We start from the raw sequence: 20,817 nt of genomic DNA, 5'->3' as shown, positions 1-20,817 counted from the left end.
TCACTGAATTGTATATCTGAAACCTATATAATATTGCATAAGAAGTATATTATAAAAAGAAAATACATAGCTTCTGCCTTCGAGGTTCTTAGAATTGAGATAGTACATAGAATTGTATACAATGAAATAACAAACGTAATAGAAGGTAAATGCTCAAATGGGTGTGAAAAACACACAGGCGGCTATCATGGAATTGTGAAATCCCAAATACTAGTCAAGTGTCCACATGGTTTTTACTGATCTCAGAGGGCTGCCTCATTGTAGGGAAATGAGGATGAGTATTCCAGGAAATGGAATGAAAGCAGCAGGTGTTTTTAACTGTAGTTCTAATAGTTAGAATCTCAAATTAAAGTATGGCTAACATATTCATCATCAAGTACATAACAATGATTTTCCAAATTTCTAACAAATAGTCTCCTTTGCTTTTTTCTCTAACCCATTTTTTGCCTTCCTTCCCTCCAGAAATACCCCTGTGGAGACGGGGTCCAGAAAGACCCCCGTGGATGGACAGCTACAATCTCACCCCTGTGACTCACTTTATCCTCACGGGGCTCTCTGAACTCCCCGAGGTGCGCTATCCTCTCTTTACGGTCTTTGCCTTCACCTACCAGGCCATCTTGGTGGGAAACGGAGCCATTCTGTTGGCCATCGGGATGGAGAAGAAGCTGCACACACCCATGTATTATTTTCTGGCTAATCTGTCCCTCATAGACATATTCTGCTCATCAACTACTGTCCCCAAGATGCTGGACAACCTCCTGACTGGGAATTACAGCATTTCCTTCCTGGGCTGTGCTTTGCAGCTTTATTTCCTGGTGGCCCTGGAAAAAGGCTGAGGTCTTCCTTCTTGCTGTCATGGCTTATGACTGGTACATGGCCATCTGCTTCCCCCTCCGTTCCACCCTCATCATGACCAAGGCTCACTGTGCCCAGCTGACAGCTAGGACCTGGGCAGCAGGGTTTCTCCATTCCCTCTTCCATACAGTCTCCACATTCTGTCTGTCTTTTTGCAAGTCCAATCGGGTTAACCAGTACTACTGTGACATCCCCCCAGTGGTGGCCCTCTCCTGCTCATCCACCTACATGGAAGAAATGCTTATGTTTGTAGTATCAAGTATCTTGGGAATTGGTGCCTTCCTAACCACCTTCATCTCTTATATTTATATCATATCCACCATCCTAAAGATCCAGTTGGTGGAAGGGAAGTGCAAAGCCTTCTCCACATGTGCCTCCCGCCTCCTGGTGGTCTGTTTGTTCTATGGCACAGCCGTCTTCACCTACATTCGTCCCTCTTCAAGTCACACTCCCCAGACTCATCGCCATGCTCTACGGGGTTATCACCCCAATGCTAAACCCCATGATCTACAGCTTGAGGAACACAGAGGTGAAAGGGGCACTCGGCAGGGTCTTATGTCACTGATCATGTTTACAGTGAGTGTAGAAATAAAACATATAGACTCAGTACTCATTTTACAATGAATTTATAGTAAGAATTCACAGAAAATCATTTTTAATTGACACAGAATATAGGCACATGAAAATTTATAGACATGAAAACATACAAACTTAGTCTATCTGTAAGTCTACATATGGATATGTTTATACATATGTGTATGTGTGTGTATATATATATATATATATATACATATATATATATATACCTATATCACTCAAATTGAACTTAAGGTATATCAGCCCAAAATAAACATTTTCATGAACAGCAGAATTCACAACTTACACTAATATGTGTAAACTGAGCCTTTTAAATTAATTTGGACTTACGTTCACATCCATATCATACCTTACTTATATTATGCCTATATTTTTGTCTACTTTTTAAATCTACATCTATCCATAGATCTTTGTATTCCCTTATGTAATTGACTGCTGAGTCTATGTTTCCATAACATTATTTCACTCTATCCTGTCTTTCAATATTTCTTTCAAATTACTATGTATTTATCTGCTTTTCTCCCTGTTTTTGTGATCCTGTACTTTCTCATATCTACCTGTCTCTTCAAAGGAGGATGATTTTACTTTATCTCTGATTTAGATATCTAATTCAGTTCAGCATATTACTGTCATCTTACCTTGAACATATTGAAAACTGGAAGCATCATCTTATAACACACACACATACACACACACACACACACACACACACACACACACACACACACAGTTTATCAGCAGCCATGTATTTTTGGCACTAATGTTCCCCAATTACACAGACTAAAATCCCTGAAACCTGACTGTGCTTTGCCTTGCAGTCCATCACCTGTGTTCAGAGTGATTAGGGGGCTGATGTTTCTGGGGTGACTGGGTGCCATTCCCACTCCATCCCCACATCCTGTCATCTCTGGAAACAAGTAGGTTTTCTCTCTGTGTTACTGCTTACATGATTCCTTGCTTTATCTACAATCATTGATCATTTTCTCCACAGTTTGCCCCAACCTGGGAATCCCAGTTTGCTTCCAGGTTCAGTCCCCCGTCAGATGGTCTCTCTCTGCATTTCTGATTCTCTTTTCACTCTTTGGCATTCATTATCTTCTCTCCTCCTCTTTTCTGCATTCTGTCCTTCCTATATCACTAGTGAATGTGTTTATATTATTCAAGACATATGTTAGCTCCTTTGCTGGACTGTTACTGATTTTCCAAGTCATGTTCAAATCTTGTAAAATGAGTTTCATCATATGCACTTGTTCTACATCAGCTAGGCTGTTGGCACTGCCTGTCAGGCTTCGGAAACAATTTCCTTTTCCAAAATTCAGCATTGCCCTGAAATACATCATTTGCAGCATTCCAGGTTTATTCATAGTAGTAGCTGGTCAAGTGCCTGTTCCTCAATTTTATACAGTGGGAAAATCCATACTGTCCTGGAGAAGGAAATAAAATAATAGTTCTACTCTTATAATTTTAGTTTTTAAAAATTTTTTTTTCACATTTCATGACCTGTCTTAGAGTTTGCATGTGGTATGAAAGAATCAGGTCCTCTTTATACTAAAAAAAACTTCATGGCTTTTGTTAACTACATTATCATACAAAATTGAATAAAATCTTTAAAACCTAACCAGTTGTTTATTTTATATTTCAAGTACTCAAATATTCATTTAATGTGTCACCACTTATTGAAATGTAATATTCTTTGTGATCTTGGTGTTATCACTGTGTTGCATAAACCACCCTGAAATCTGATTCTGTCCTATCTTCTCTCTTCCTTGAAATTTATGATCACCTGAGAAATGCGGGCCTGATAAGTTGTCAACCTCCTGAGCAAATTCTCACGGGATGTACCTGGCAGTGTAACAGCAATGTGGACACCTATGCAGGTTTACATTAGGCATTCCTTTAAAGTTCAGGACACACTAAAGGGGGTGAATGAATTCATTAAGTTTTGCTAACTACTGTGTCTCTAAATCCCTTGGCATTTTATGTTGATTACTTTAAAAACAGACTGACATTGATCGTATATGAAAGAGGTACTGGACAGATGGAAGGAAATATAGAAGGGCATATAAGCTGCTGGCTGTTGGGTGTGGAAGACTCAGGAAAAAAATGATAAGGTTGGCCCAAATTCAGAGAAGCTGTGATTTCTGGTGGCTGCGGAGGCTGCCCGGCACATGACGGTGCCTCAGTCCCAGAACAGGGGTGTGCGGGTTCCATGGCATCGTATAGTCAGTCAGATAGCTATTACTCTTGTCCTTGGGTTTGTTGTGTTCTGTGTACAAACTCTGACATTTCTGTGTGGCTGAGCAAGAGACTGGTGATGTGCTGGAGGATGACCAAGATATTACAGTGTTGGAATCACTATTTTAAACTTTCTTCACAGTATTGTGGATTCTAACACTGCAAACTGCATGCCAAAATGGTCATTAAAAACAAGTCTCAGTATTTCAAAATGGCGCATACAAAATATGAGGGCATCCAACTTGTAATTACATAAGAGAAAGGAGAGCAGCCCCTTTGGTGAGAATATACATATTAACATGTGAGATACTTATTTTTTCTTCTCCTCAGCTGTGTTTCCATAGCAATGAACAGATGGAAACTGTCTTACTATAGACCCTCCCATGTTTTCCAAGAGAAGGGTTCTTGGTGTTTTTGTGAGAAAGAATATAATGGGCACAGAAAATCCATTGAGCATTAAACATGTATTTGGAGTTTTAGGGGTGAAAAAGGGAAGAGTACACACCTGGGGAGCTGGGTCTGGGCAGGCCTGGGGTGGGTCCCACTGAGAACAAGAGGGGGCCTGTTTAATATTTGGTCTCAAAGGTGACAGGTGAAGTCCTCCTGGGGCTCAGGCTCACTCCACCCTCACACCAGGCAGGGGGATTTTCACCTGTATTTGATTCCCCTTGGAACCATCATATCCTGGGTATGTGTGATTTGTACTATGTTAATAATGGAGAAGTGTGATTTCTTACTATGGAAATAGATTTTGGATGACATTTGGGTCCATCTCTCCTCCATGTTGTAATTAGCTGATTTTGGCCAGCCTGTTATCTATAGTCTCCCTCCACATCCCATAGGAAGAGCTTACGCAGAATTTGTAGAATATAAGCAAGCATCTGGATGAATGTGAACACTAGCCCTGTCCCCCTCACCCCACCTTGCTCATGTCTATTTATTTACCTGTTATAACGCAAGAAACCATGGAACATGTTAGTGAATCCAGAGAGATTTTACTAGTAGCATGTGGTTAGAGGAGACCAAAATTTTCACCCTCCAGATTATAATTAGTTTTGTTTATTGAGAAGATCACATAGGCCTTATATCCAGACTGATAATGGCTCTTTTCCTGAATCCTTAGTAAATCAGGATACAGAGTGAGTGACAGACAGATGAATAGTTTCGACATGAGACTGTAGGAGGCAAGAACGTTAGGCAACAAGTCTGTGTCGTAAATGATGGTTTCCCCTGATATGTAGAATATGCTTTTATGTAATGTATTCATGTGGCTTGGATTAGGCATGGGCTTAGATTTTAATTTTTTAGATCAAATGGAAAGTCCTGTTTGCTAATGAAAATTAATATTCTTCCCAGAACTTGTTGCAACTTCTTACTAAGTTCCTTAAGTAGAGAATCCTTCATGTTTCACTGAATGGGCACCTGGACAGCCTCATCTCTCCTGCTCAGTATTGACCGTCCTGCAGTAGACAAGCAAGGCATGTCCCACTCCAGGCCAGCTGGTCCTTCGCAGTCTGCTTACACAGGTTAGGGAGGAACAAGTACCTCCCCAAATCTCCTATTATTTCAGTTCTCTAAGCATGCTTTGTTAAATGAATTTCCAAGAGGGATGTAAAAGTAATTCCTACCCTGATTGTGAGGGATCCTGGTGGGCCAAAGCAAGACTTGGACAAGACCAGCCTGGTGAGCCACTGAGTTTTATCAAGGGGCTGTTTACGGAGAGGTCGGTGACACTGTGGGTAGTGCCGTTCCCTTGCCACTTCCCCACATGCTGCTGCTAGGATAGATTTTATCAGGGAACAGGACAAGGGTGCTATGCACTGGAATGCAAATCACTGTGTATAGAAAAGTAGGGAATCACAGAACTTCTTCACATCTTGATGTTTCTCTTCAGACACAAAACAATTCTGCATTCTTCACACCTTGCCCTAGTTACAGGAACAGGGAGGATCTCCTGGAACTGCCATCTAGGACCACAGCCCAGCAACATGTTCTAAAACAGTGTTTTTAAACAAAATGTCTTCACTTTGTTCAAGTTTCAAAGGATCACTTATGCTACAGTGGGTCTTACATTTTTCCAACCCCTCTTCTGCAATTGTCCACCTTTGAGCCATCAAAGGTGTTTTGTAGTCGTTTATTCCTTAATACAGAGTCCTGAGTAGCTGTCCCCAATAGTAATGCATTCCACAGCAGCACATGCTTATCCCTAGAATGACACAAATGCTGATGAATAGTAAAGGATGCCAGGTTTGTGGCAGAGACACCCAAGCAGTGTGCAGGAGCTTTATCCATACTTAAATGATCAATTTCATGAATATCCTGGGACAGATTATTTAGAGCATCATCTTTTATTGGCTTCATTATCAGGAAAGTATACAGAACCAGTAAGAGCACAGAAATGTCCTGAGCAGAGAGCAAAATACCTAATGGCACGTATTTTGTAAAACCACCTTACACATCTGAGGTGTTTCTTGATTTAAAAGAAAAATACATCTAAGCAGTCCTGCAGGTGGGGCCCCGAAGTGAGACCTGCATTGTGTAAGCAATCAAGTAATTAATAAGAGGTATCTAAACAGGAACAAAAGAAAACAAAGTTAATGGTGGGAGCAAATCAGCAATCCAGTGTCTGTACCTGAGTACTGCCAGGGAGGTGTCTAGATGTCGGGATGCAGGCGTCTTCACACAGGTAAATGCAGGCAGTGGCAGCCGGACAGGTTTCCCTGGCCAGCAGTTTGAATGTCCTGAGTGGCCCCTAAGCAGCTGTGGCACAGACTGTCTAACATGGGGGGTCTTGGTGACTCCTTTGAAGTGTGTATCACATAACCTAGTTTTAGCTTTCAGGGCTTCATGGAAAAAGAGCAGTTTTACTTTTAATGACTCTAATTCAAAAAGATGGGATAAAATTAGAAACAATAGTTGGAGAGTCATAGACAGTATTGGAGGAAACCCAACGAATTCAGGATCCAGCCCAGTTCACAGTGAACAGTCTCAGAATCTAATATCCATAGGGGTGCGCTATTGAAATACTATTTTTTCTTTTTAACCACCATCACTTTTATAAAAAATAACCATTTATTTGCAAATTAAATCCACCAAGCTTGGCCCAGGTTTGTTGGCCCAATTATTTACATGGGTGCAGCAAGAATTGCAGTGATTGACCACATAGATGCTTTCAAATGTTTTGCTAGAATCTTTTCTAAGGCCTCCCACATCCAGGAAAGCCAAGCCAAGGACTTTGCCATCAGAGTTTGCCCAGAGTGTCTATACAGTTTGGGCAACTTCCTCCTTTTTTGAGGTCCTCAAAATATCTGAAGTCCCTGAACCTGCCTGGAGGTGGCCTTCCTCACTCATTGTGAGGCTGCTGGAAGCTCTGGAAGCAAGGGGCCAGGATGAGCACTTCCAAGGGCTTCGCTGCCTCTCAACCTTAGTTCCTTAAAGCTGTCCAGTTACATCTCAGTCTCCATCTCTCTCAAATAGGACATTCCAGTCAAAGCCTTGGTCATACAACCAATGTTTCCATTGTGTCCTATTACAGGGACAGATCCTTATTGAAATTATACAAATAAATATACATATTGCCAAAAATATTAAAATACTCATAGTTTTCCAAATTTGGAGGGATCATGTAGGGAGAAAAACAGATGAATGTTTCAATTCTGCTTACAAAGTTGTAATTTGCTGAATTGCCATAAATCATAGTTTAAGAGAAAAGGTTTACTTACATCCAGTTCAGTTTAATGACCTTAAAGTCATCAGAAACATCTGTATTTATCAAAAGTCCTTTCCATGAATTTCCTTGAAGTTGAAGCTCTTTTGCCCAGACCCTTATGAAAGCATCTCAGCCTATAGATGACAAAAGGCTTAAAAATAGTCTTGGTTCAATACGTGATGAGAGTTCATCATAATGCAATTGACAAGGAAATTTGGTTATTTCTGTAACATACAATGTTTCAATAGCTACAATTATAAGTAATCTCAAACAAGGACATAAAAGATTTCTAGGAGTTCCATATGACTTACAGAATACTTATTTTAGTGACACATTCTTACACAAATATAATCTAAATAGGTTCAGCATCACTTATATTACAATGTGTCCCAGGTAATTTAACACATCAAATAAGAAAGCCTAATCAGTTAAATCTTTCTCTTTTTCAAGGATAAATTGCTCTGACATGTTCCATGGGCCCTCTGGAAAATCTCAGACTTAACTAGAGATAAAAAGGACTTTACTTAGAATTTGATTTGGAGAAATTTTTAAAAAATATCAAACGTTTTACATTTTACAATCTCTGAATATTAAGAGAAGACCAATAGTCAAGAAAACTTTGTCCTTTTAACCAAGAGAAAATAAAGTTCTAGTATTGTAATGTACTTGATATTAAAACTCATTTACTTCTGTCTCACACAGGATGACCACACATGAAATTCCTTTTCCACAAGGCTTCTACAATTTCCTTTTCACATTCAGATTTTGCACTGCATTTTCCTTCATTAAATAACCCGCCTCTCACCTTTAGGAGAAAGTTACTTTATTTTACCCTTAATAAAAATTCACTTCCATTTCTCATACATTCTATTACCAAAAATACACATCTTACTTTTCTTATAGGCAGAGATGTTTCTCTTTTTATTTCTAATGGCTTTACTTATGCTTTTTAAAATTCTAAACTTTTAAAAACTTTTATTTATATTGAAAACTAGTAGTAATTCTAAACTCTCTGTTATACTACCATTCTTTAAACTGGCAATTCCATCAATGCATATCATAATTTCTAGAAACATGTGCTTCCTCATAGTACAGTCTTTCAATAAGCAGAGAACATATTTACTAACAGACCTAAATTTGTCTTTAGTTTCTCTGTAATAAGAAATCTAAAGCAGGTAAACCTACATTCAGTAATTGATATTTCATTATTTCCTTTTACTTGGAAATAATCTAGGTATTCAATGAAAAACTAATCACTTAAGTTCGCTTAGCAAAATCATAAGATTGCAAGTTACCAAAAACATTTTCAAGCTTTTTTAAGCACATACCATTACACATAATTATTTATAAAAATTATACTAGTACACGTATTTGGTTTATTTGTTCTTAACAACCATGCCTGGATTGCCCACAAAATATTCATGAGACATCAAAGTCAGCTACTCTCCCAAGCCTTTACCTTATTTTTGAAATATTTAACAGATAGCATCAATTTATATGACTCTAAGTAAACCCAGGCAGAATAAAAGTTTTCATTTTAATGCTGATAACCTTAAATACATGCCTATTTTAATTAAATAACAAAGATTAGCATTGGTGTCAAATATTTATCAGCCCATGTGAACTTGAAAAGCTCTTGGGTTAGTTTTTATCAGCATTTCTGAAAGTTTTGGAATGCCCAATTCTTACAAGTGTGTTTTTTTTATTATTAACAAAATAATTTATTATTCTCCGACTAATTTCCACTTCAATTCCCTGACAAAACACCTAAGGCAATTCTACACAATACTCTTCAATGAATCATCAACAGAAAAAAACATATTCTTTGGGTTTCAAAACAGTTATCATTATTATAGTCTTATAGGACTCCTCTAAGGAAGCAATTTAATTACCTCACAGAGAAGAACTATATTTGAAATTAGGTAGCATTTCTTTTTCATAGGATACAAGATTTCTGGAAAGAATATACTTAATGAATTATGTAAACAAAAATAAAATAAAAACCTCATGATGTTCCCAGTTTTAATTGGAAAAACAAAAGTCTTTAATCACATATGTTACATTAAGTCAGAGAAGGGCAATGGTTTGCTAATAGCCATTAGCAAGTGTTAGTGGTTGGGTTCTGTAATTCAGATTCTTCTCACTGAATCTCAAATTTCCAAGTTTATACTCTAACTTTTTTATTCTGTGTATTTTACCTGTTTGAACAACATCAATTTAAACAGCTAAAACAAGATGATCTAGATAATTCTATGTCTAAATTTTTGGCCAATACATCTTATTTCTAAATTCGGTACTCCAATACTAGTTTACCCATGTTTTTCTATATGCTGAAATGCCCTCTCTGCACTATATTTGACTGTGTATCAACTTTTCATTATTATTCTCATATTTAGGTCATGAAGCATTAAAACAAATGTACCAAAAATCCAAGTTCACATGACAATATAAGAATTGTCCTCCAGAGATGAAAAAAATTATACTAATTATCATGTTTAAAAGGCATGTTTTCATTTTACTTGTTTGTATTTTGGACAAAAATATTCATCAGCTAATATGCTCTTCCACATATTGTATTCACTGAGTTTACTACCACAGATTTAATGCAATAAAATATCTTTGAAAAACCACTTGACAGTAATTATGGCAAGGCTCATTAAAATGCAGAGGTAAAGATCCCATTTGTATAGAAACCTAAAAAATGTTTGAAAAGGAAAGGTGTTTCATCAGGCTGCGTATTTTTTGTATACTAAAAATATATATAAACATGTCTTGAATTAGTTTTACTGACATTTCTGATGCAGTATCATTTAATCGTAATAAATTTTGAGAGGTATATGTTTAACAAGCATTATACTTGAGATTATAGTCTTAAGTAAACATTTAATACACAATGCCAAGGTGGTTTCCTTTTTAAAAAATTTTTGTTCCAAAAGTCTTATTTTATGTTGACATTTTTGCTTACCTGTGTGCCTCAGACCAATAAAGTACTCTGCATTAAAATTTAAAATCTTGAGACAGTAGTACAGCATGGAAAAAAATGTAAAGCAGCTCAGATACATTGAACCCACATTTTACATTTTCATTTGTCAAATTAGAATATAAAAAAGTAAACTTGAAAATCAAGTTGAAAAGGCTTATTCTTCCTTAAGAAAAAGTATGAACAATCTGAAAATGATCAACTAGTATGAATGAAACATTGTACATAGTTAAGTCACATTTAGCGGTAGCTAAACATACCACTCCCTCCTGGAAATTATGGAACCATCTGCATATGAAACTAAGGCATCTTCGTTTTCTTCATAACGTTCATCACTGACAAACTGCATTTCCATTTTTAGATCTTCATAATAATCCATTGGTATTTCAAACCTACCGAGATTTTCTATATTGTTTCACTGTGTTTTTTCAGGCTCTTCTAAAATAGTCTTTCCATATTAGATTGCTCACTGGATTTTTGTTTTCTTTTTTTACACTGTCTGGGTAAGAATCAAGCTCATCTTGTTGAAGAACATCTATTTGTGATTCTTTTTGCATATCTGATGGTGGAATGTAGTTCTTGGCAAAGTAGTCTCCACGAAACGTCCGTCTTCTCCTAGAGAGGAATATTCCAGCCAAAACACTTAAAAGTACTATAAGGAGAGCCCCACCCACTACACTAGCAATGATCGTGCCAATTGTGTCATCCTTAATTGTTGCCAAAGTTGACAATGGGAAGGGCAATTTTTTTGGTTCTGTTGCTAGATCCTCGATGTCAGCAGTTGAGGGATGCCACTGAATTGTAGGTTGAAGGGTGGTAGTAGTAGTAGGATCTGAAATGTAGATGACCTTTTGATTACTTCTGTGACCAAGGGAGTAGTCACTTTACAGACATAAACCAGAATAACTGAAAGTCAGTGGATGGACGAAATGAAGAGTATTGTCTGAAGCCAGTAAACCATCAGGCCATTGTCCGTCCAACCTGCTCCACACAGATTTGAAGGATGGTGGATTTGCATCAGCATTGCACTTGAGATTAACACCTTCTCTTCCTACAAACCAATTTCCATCATAGCCTGTTACTGAAACCTCAGGAGCAGACTGTGTATCTAATAGGAAAGAATACCTGCTGTCCTTTTCCAAGGCTGGATATTTTACAACACAGGTAATTCACCTTCCTCTAGCAAACCTGGCTGGAAACAGCTTGTACTGACGGACAATTACTGCTGTTTCATTTGGAAAAGAAGTTGTAGTAGATTCCATTTCACCAACATCATCCTCCCAATGTGTGCAACTGGTTGTCCAGTGGCTGCAATACAAATGGCTGCTACTGTTTCACTTCCTCCATCAATTAAAGAATCTGTCCCTCTTACCAGGCTCACAGTGGGTTCAGCTAACAGAGTTACGGTTGTAGAGGACTGAGCATTTCCAAGCGGGAATGTAATGGCTTTGCGTAAGTATTTTCCAGAATCAGAGAATCCTGTTAGGAGAGTAACTGGTGCATCATTAAGTGAGCAGCTGTCAAACGAGACCCTTCCCTGATACTCTCCTTGAAAGAGAATCCATGCTGAGGAGGACGAACTGCAACAGTCTGCGAACTTCCGCCATCTATCTTCTCCCACGAAATCTGTGTTATGGTTTCATTCACTTCAATTTAACATTTCAATGAAACATTCTTTCCCCACAGCGCCGTGACGTGCGGCTCCACAATAACTGGCCCGGCTGCGGCCCCACGGAGCCGGGGAGGAGCGGCGGCGGGACAGGCGGGGGCGGGTGCCGGGCCCGCGGGGAGACGCGGCGGAAGCTGCGCCTGGGCGCCGCCGGGACCCAGCGGGGCCGCGCGCTCCCCGCCCTTCCCCCGGCCTCCCGCTCGCCCGCCCGCGGCTCCCCGGTCCCGGCGCCTTGGGTTCCGGGGCGGCGGCGAAAGGTCCGGCGCGTGCGTCCCGGTCTCCCGTCTCCGCCGCCGCAGCCGCTGCCGAGGTTGAGGCGGGAGCCGCCGCCGCCGCCGCCGCACCCCTCCCCCCGGCACCCGCTCGCCTCGAACTCCTGGACAAGTGTTTGCTTTTAAAACAAAGTTTTGTGACACCGTCGGGAAGTAGAAAAGTATCTCCCATTTACGTGATATGTATATACACACACAAACTAGAAATCCAGATATGTTGTAGTTTTATACTTTATACTGCCACAAATACGGTATAAAACAAAGCCCACTAGTTGAGTTCTTTAGATTTTGCTTTTAAGATTTTACTTCTTAAATGATTGTATCTAATTGCAATGCCCCCATTATGGCCATAGTTATTCTAAGTTGTAATTCCCCTGCAGGCTGGCATAAGTTTTCTAAAATAAGACTTGCAGGTGGAGTTGCAACCTCCGTTTCTGTCCAAACATTCCTGGCTACCAATGCGGTGTGACTCTCGGTTCTGTCTGATCACAGCATCTCCAGCATGATGGATATTAAGCCATCATTTTGGGACACAAAATAAACTTACCAAGATTTGTTATTTTTGCTAGATATTCACAGCTTTCAGAACCACAGTTTGTATTTCCTGCCAGAGGGTGGCATGCCTGTCTAGAATTTAAAGACCACGTTAGGTAAAGCTTTCAGAGCAGATATAAAAGGGCCATATCATGGGGTTGGACATTATGCATGTACTTGATATGTAGGTTTAACAATGATGGTTAAGAAAGGAAAAGTATATTCAAATATATCTGAAGAACATAATGCAAAATAATGAGCACCTATTCATGGACAATAATGGATTAAGGGTGAAAATAAGAGCATGTTTCCTCTCTTCCCAGTTGCTGACTTTCAGCTTGATGTAAGAGAACAGGTGATGTGCTTACAGCAGCGAAGTGTTGACGCTTGCGGCCACAGTGGGGCTTCGGGCCAGGGGGGAGGCCGGGGCAGGAGAAGGCGAGGCGGGTTGACGTTCCACCATACTACTTTCCACATAATGAAGAAAGAAGTAAGGTCATAAAAAGTTAACCCTTATATTTTGTTTACAATTAAACATGTAAATGATGGGAGGTGGAATCAAGAATGGGGGCAGAAAATCCTGAACTCACTTCTCTCACAGACATACCAAAATCTACAATTACACATAGAACAATTGATCTCTTGGAATGAACTGAAGACTTGGAATGAATGAATTGTATATGATCTGTATAGCAGATCATATACAATAAAGGTTATAAAGAAAAAGCCACACTAAGGTAGGCAGGAGGGACAGATGATCAGTCTGTTAGGACCCACACTCCTGCAGCAACCCACCAGGAAAAGGGATATCACTGATGTAGAGAAAGGGAGGTGTCTGAGCCCTGCATTGGTCTCCACAGCCCAGGGGACCTGCTCTGGGAAGATGAGCTTCCATAGCACGTGGTTTTGATAACCTATTGGGCTTATGTCCAGGAGAACTGGAGGGAAGTAGGAAATCAAACTCCACTCTTAGAGGCCATGCATACGATCTCGCTTGCTCTGAGACCCAGTATAGAGGCAACAGTTCTGAAAAGTGCCTGATGTTTAACAAGGAGATCCACTGGCTAAGTGTAGGGCATGTGCCAGAGGCGCAGGGATCTATGAAATTTTCCCCAGGGATGGAAACACTGGTGGGCATCTTTGTCACTTTCTGTACAACTAAGTCTATCAGCCCTGGCAAGCATCATTTCTGGAACTCTCCATCTCCTGTTGTGCACTGCTAAGTCCACCTTGACATGCCTTTGTGGATTTGCCAGCACAACCTTCCCCTATGGACCCAAGCCACTCCCAGGAGGCTTACTGCCCCATCACTCACAGAAGGTAGACTTGGTCAGAAAAAGAGAACCACAAAAGAACCCCCCACCCCATGGAACAAAATAGTAGCAGATTCACAGATACCAAGAAGGGACTAGTGGTAACCAAAGTGCTAAAAGGAAGAAAAAGGATAAAATGCAATAACTATGGTGGGTTTTTCCACCACATTACAATTACTGCAATAGTTGAAGTGGGGCCTCACAGGCAGTGACACCAGGGTGCAAACCCACAGACATCCATGGGACTGTGGAAATTGCCACCAGACCATGAAAACAGCTGTGCCAGTGGACAGTTAACACTCCAGAAGCTCCACACCAGTCATGATTCAGCCACAACTGTAGGGTGCATGCAGGCCACACAGGTGTCACTCCTTGGGCACATAGCTCAGCTGACCAGGAGAATTTATGCTCATTTTCCCTGCAGGCCACCTTCTATATAAAGACATTCCTTCATGACTTAGAGACATAAGTGACCTACTTAATACATATACATGAACAGAGAGTTAGACAAAATGTGGAGACATAAAAATGTGTTCTACATAAAACAAGAGAAAACCTCAGGAAACAAAACAATGATAAACAATCCACCAGATAAAAAGTTAAAGTAATGTTCATACAGACACTCGCTGAATCAGGAGAAGAATGGATGAACTTAGAACTTCAACAGAGAGGTAGAAAATATAAAAAAGAACAAATCAGAAATGAAGAATACAATTGAATGCAAAACATATTAAATGGAATCAATAACAGATTAGAGGATACAGAAGAACAGATCTCTGGAGGACAGGATAGTGAAAATCACCCAACTGGAATAACAAAAAAAAAAAGAATAAAATGGTGATAATTTAAGGCATCTCTGGATAATATCAAATGTATTAGCATTCATATTATAGGGGTCCCTGGAGGAGAAGACAGAGTGAAAGGAACAGAAAATCTATGAAATAATGGCTCAATTTCTCTAACCCAGGGAGGGAAGTAGACATCCAAGTACATGAAGCACAGGGTCCCAGATAAGATGAACCCAAAGGAAACCACATGAAAACTTATGATCATCAAAGTTTCAGTAGTTAACAATAATGAGGGAATCTTAAAGGCAGAATGAGCTAGAGGGTATTATGCTCAGAAATAAGTCAGCCAGGGAAAGACAAATACCAAATGATTTCCCTCATTTGTGGAGCATAACAAAGAAGCAAAACTGAAGGAACAAAATAGCAGCAGACTCATAGATTCCAAGAAGGGACTATTGGTAACCAAAGGGAAGGGTGGGGGAGGGCATGTGGGGAGGGAGGGAGAAGGGGATTGGGGGGTATCATGAATGGTGCACATGGTGTGTGTGGAAGGCAGTGTAGCTCAGAGAAGACAAATAGACTCTGTGGCATCTTACTACACTGATGGACAGTGACTGCAATGGGGTAATGGGGGGGCTTGATAATAAGGGTGGATGTAGTAACCATATTGTTTTTCTTGTGAAACTTTCATAAGAGTGTATATCAATGATATCTTCATAAAAAAAAGCAGAAGGAGAAAAAAATCTTATTAAGTATAGGGGAAACCAATAAGACTATCAGCTGACTTTTCAGCAGAAACTTCCAGTCCAGAGAGAGTGGCTTGATATATTCAAAGTGCTAAAAGTGAAAAAAAAGGACAAAATGTTTACAACCAAGCATACACTACACTGCTAGGTTATCATTCAGAACTGAAGGAGAGAGAAGGAATTTCCTAGATAAACAAATCTACAGGAATTCATCAACAACAAACTGGCCTTACAAGAAATGTGAAGGGTTCTTTTTTAAGTGGAAAAGAAAAGGCAATAACTAGAAAGAACAAGACTGAGAGAAAAATATCTCACTGGTATTGCTAAACATATAGTAAAAGAAATGGGTCAACCACAGGCACAGCTAGTTTTTTGGTTAAAAGACAAAAGTTAAATAATTTAAAACTACAATAAGTAGTCAAGGGATACACAATATTTGTATGTAAAATACAAAATATGACATAGGAACCAAAATGCAGAAAGTAAAAATGTAATGCTTTTAAAACACACTTGAATGACTATTAATTAAAGTAGACTGCTATATATATAGGATGTAATATATGAAACTCATGGTTACAGCAAACCAAATATCTATAATAGGTACATAAAACATAAAGAGAAAAGAAAACAAACATAACCTTAAGGAAAGTCACCAAGTCAGAAGGGAAGAGAGCAAGAAAAGTGAAGAATTATAAAAAGAAGACAATCAACAAATAACAAAAAATACATACCTATCAATAATTACTTATAATGTAATTCAATAGATGAATTGATAAAGAAGATGTGGTACACATATTCAATTAATATTACTCAGCCATTAAAAAAATGTAATATTGTCATTTGTTACAACAAATGTAGAATATATTAATGTAAGTTAAATAATTCAGAAAAGAAAACAAATACCGAAAGATTTCACTTATACATGGGAAGTGTCTTATATATGAGAGTGTCTTATTTGTACATTATATGGAATACAGTTAACAATATATAACAAATTCATATAGTGAGGGATGGTAGGTAGAATTATCATGGTGTATATACATTACTAAATCAGTACCTTACATATGAAACCAATATAACATTGTATGTCAATTACACTTCAATAAAATAAGAATAAGTACATTTTCTACAAAGCAGACAAATAAAACTGTAGTAACCATAAAAATGTTATTTATATATACATAAATTATACATTATTTTAAATTTTAGCTATTTTATTTATATATTAATTAAAAATTATTATTGTGTATAGTTTATAAATATATAAATTATGCATAGAACAAATATAGAAAATGCTAACTTTGTTTAGGAATGGGAGGTAATTATATATATTTATATTCTATTTGCTTATACCTCCATATTAGAAATACATAATTGTATTGAATAACCAGATAATGTATTAAGAAGTAAGATTAATAAGAAGCACTTGACACAAAAACCAACATACTATAAAGTGATACAAACTTACAAATAGTGATCGTGTCAAAGTTTCAAGAAAGAAGAATGACACTGTAAATGTGAACAAAATAGAGTTAATAAAGACACTGAAAGTATACACTGAAATGGAGTCTGAAGGTCATTAAGGACATGGGGTCTACGCACATCCTCCTCTCTGAAACTACCTTTCCGGGAGAAATGTTTTACTTTGTCTTCTATCAATCAACAAACATCCAAAACTTTCTCTGCCTGCTACAAAGTGAAACTGTGCCTAGTGATAATCCTAGCAACCAATTATGTACAGATAAATGTAGCTTAAATAACTATAGACAATCATAATTATTTCAGAACAACCAATTTTAGTCCCCTTGGAGTTATTTCTTTTACCCTTAAAGACCCTGATCCCTTTCCCTGGGAAGCATACAGGGTTTCCTCTGGAATGTGTACTCTGATTGTGATTCCTAACATCCCAATAAATACAAGTGATTACTGTACCATTTGCCTGTTCTTGATTGGCAACACAGATAGCCAATCTTCAATATATGAAAGTTTTATATATATGAAGCATTTTCCCCTCAATAAAGGCATTGTGTTCATTTTGCAACATATACACATAAAACCACTATATCATACACCTTGAATTTACCCAATGTCACATGTAAATTACTGTATTAAAGCTGGAAAAAATAAGAAAAGTTTATTTAAATACTGCCATTTGAACCCCCATTTTCCTTTTTCCTGTTCCGCTTTTAATGACCTTGAGCTCCTGAGAGAAGCTGCCACTAACTGACTGGCATTGCCAGTGGGAGAAGTGCATGGCCACGGCACACACAGCATCCGAGGGATAATACCTCAAGATGCATGTTTCACTCCTCATTCCAAAATAAACTATATTTAAACAGTGCATTTAAATGCAGAAATTAAACTATAAAAGGACCAGAAAGTAATTATACTTACAAAATGTTAGGGGTGAAAACACCTTTCTTAAGCTGTTAATTTGTTAGTGTTAAAATCTGAACTCTGTCAGCCATTTCTAACTTAATTACCGGAGATGATGGTTAAGATTAGATGTCTATATAATAGAAATTCCTTCACAGGCACGTGACCAAATAGCTAGTGAGTAAAAGCATTAATAGAGAACTTAGAGTGAAAGCTAACATTCTCTCCTAAGCTATTTTGCAGAACAAGATATTCTAGGGAGAGAAGGCCTCAGATGCACGTATCAGTTGCTATTTGCAAATATTATCTGCCAGAGCTCTCCTGCCTGCCACTTGGAGGTCCCCACCCCATTGTCAAGTACTGAGAGTTTGCCCAATCACTCCTTCCCTTCTTGACACCAATCAGAATTGCACTCAGTTTTCCTCTTATTTGCATGGTGCACCTAAGTGAGAACTGGTTTGTTCTATAAAAGAACAGCCCTGTGCTCTGCTCCGTGAGACACTGGTCGGGGAATTAACACAGGTGCTTGCTATAATCTTTCCATGTAATCTTTCCTTTCTTACCGGCTGGTTTGCTTAAGTCCTATGAGTTGACGCACTTAAAGAGATGAACCTCTTATGCCCCATAACTCACTGATAGCTTACACCCACCCAGAGCTGGCGCCGATTGAGCACAGACACCCAGGAGAGGTGAGGGTGGGGGGGCTTATGAGATGAATCACCAAGAAATGCAGCTCTAAAAGAGCTGACACTTGCCAAGAAAGGAATCCCTTGGTTTAGGTTACAAAGAAACCATATTAACCAGATTCAGGTCTTCAATCTAATCCTTTTGCTGAGGAATTGGAGATAGTTTCTTCTCAGAAAAATTCTACCTGAATAATCTTTGTTGGTGATGCTGTATTTTGGGATGGTGATATCTAAATTCTACATCTTTTTTCATTGGTATTTCTTACAAGTAAGCACACTGCATCATCAGGAAAATGCTCAATAATATATTTTTCATGAGCATAATATTTTTCTGATATTTTCATAATAAAAGTGATTCTTTCACTTATTGGGAAGTAATGAGGCAATTCTTCTTGAGACCATGGCATATGGCAGCTATGCAGCTACCTGACACTACATGATTTACTCAATAATCAGAAGTTCAGAACTCCTGCTTTCATCATTTCCCCCTAGTTCCTGGCCCTTCACCCGTGCACTCAGTCCAAGGTCACAGGAGCCTTCTGGGGGTCCGGTTGGATCCAGACTCCAATAGGATCAGGCCTACAGCAGTGCAAGCACACGTCATCACCAAACCCCACCCTATGGCATGTGACCATGATTCTGAGTATAAAGTTACAAATATATGAATAACATATAAATCAATATAATATATAAATATGTAATATATAAATGTATGTACTGTCATATATGAATTTTACTATACACAAATATGCAAATAAATAGAAAATTATATAAACTTATATTCTATCAGTTATAACCTGAATCATTTCTAATAGTGATACAGCTGAGTCCTCATTGACTTTTGCATTTCTCTTCCTAATGACTATTTTTAAATATGTGCTCTTCACATTTCCTGAACTAAAATCTCATGTGAGATCATTGAGCTTGGGGCCCTGCTGAGGATGCTCTGAGGAACTTGTTAGAGAGCTAAAGTACAGCAGTTACAAAATTATGATTAAATAAAGGAAATTACAAGCAAGTGCATCTACAGTTTGAGTCCCAGGAGAAGAGCTTGTTAAAATACCCCTTGGGCTTCTATCTCAGCCCTTCCTGGTATTCTGGACAGTAATTAAACCCCACAGTCACTTAAGGGATAAATTGGCAATAGTGAAATCAAAGAGAAACTTTGAGAAAAAGTTTTTTATTTCTCTTGGAATCAGAGCAATTCCCATACATGATTCATAGACACACTGCTTATCATTAAGCTCACTGTGTCTGTTACAAGAGTGCTCATTAATTTGAAGTGGGGACAGCAAAGTACGCTCTCCTTGGAGGCTGTGGGCTCAGTAATGATCATTTTAACATTTTTATTATGTTGCATTATTTATGGTAAAACTATCACTGAGCTAAAAATGTAGCTCACACATTTTTAGAAACACACAATATTGAACTCCTACTTCCCAAAAAGTTATTTGATAGTTTGAAGTTTACACACATTTCACTTATTCACATAGCCCAGGAAATGGGCCTAAAATATTCAAAACCAAAAAAATCAGTAAATGGTATCAATGTGGTAAAACGTTCAATCAATTCAGTGAAAAATACAAAAAAAATATAGGATAGGCTGAACGGACTTATTTCAGTCAGAACTTCTAAAATAAGAGCCGATCCCTCAGTGCTCTTTCTTCCCTGCTTGTTTCATGACCGTGCTCTGGTCCAAAAGTACTTTTGTTACTTTCTCCTTAGTGTTTCTTAATATTAAATTTATCTTTTGGAATTAAAAAATGTCTTGGGCCTCCCACAATTCTACCACCTCATTTTTTGTCTTATGAAGATTTAAAAGAGAATATTTCAATCCCATACATGTTTAAGATAATAATAATTATGTCCTTACACAACATGTTAATGATACTCCTTATATTTACTTATAAGTCAGAAAATTATAAAAATTTCAAACATACTCTATGCTGTTTGGCTTTGTGTATCTTACTAAGTATTGCAAAATGCATGGATTTTATTTTTATCACCCATTACCCATTGTAAGGTTGAAGGCACTGGGGGGAGGGGTGAGCACGTCA

General features: G+C 38.3%; 2 pseudogenes; one reads left to right on the top strand and one right to left on the bottom strand.

The window, feature by feature from the left end:
- Positions 1-503: 503 nt before the first annotated feature.
- LOC108409840 (olfactory receptor 5V1-like) lies at positions 504-1,420 on the top strand (annotated as a pseudogene).
- Positions 1,421-6,031: 4,611 nt separating this feature from the next.
- On the bottom strand, positions 6,032-13,314 carry LOC108409839 (nectin-3 pseudogene; annotated as a pseudogene).
- Positions 13,315-20,817: the final 7,503 nt, after the last annotated feature.

This window comes from Manis javanica, chromosome 14, assembly GCF_040802235.1.
Source record: "Manis javanica isolate MJ-LG chromosome 14, MJ_LKY, whole genome shotgun sequence".
In the NCBI taxonomy this organism is placed as follows: domain Eukaryota; kingdom Metazoa; phylum Chordata; class Mammalia; order Pholidota; family Manidae; genus Manis; species Manis javanica.
This window is presented reverse-complemented; position numbering and strand designations above follow the sequence as displayed.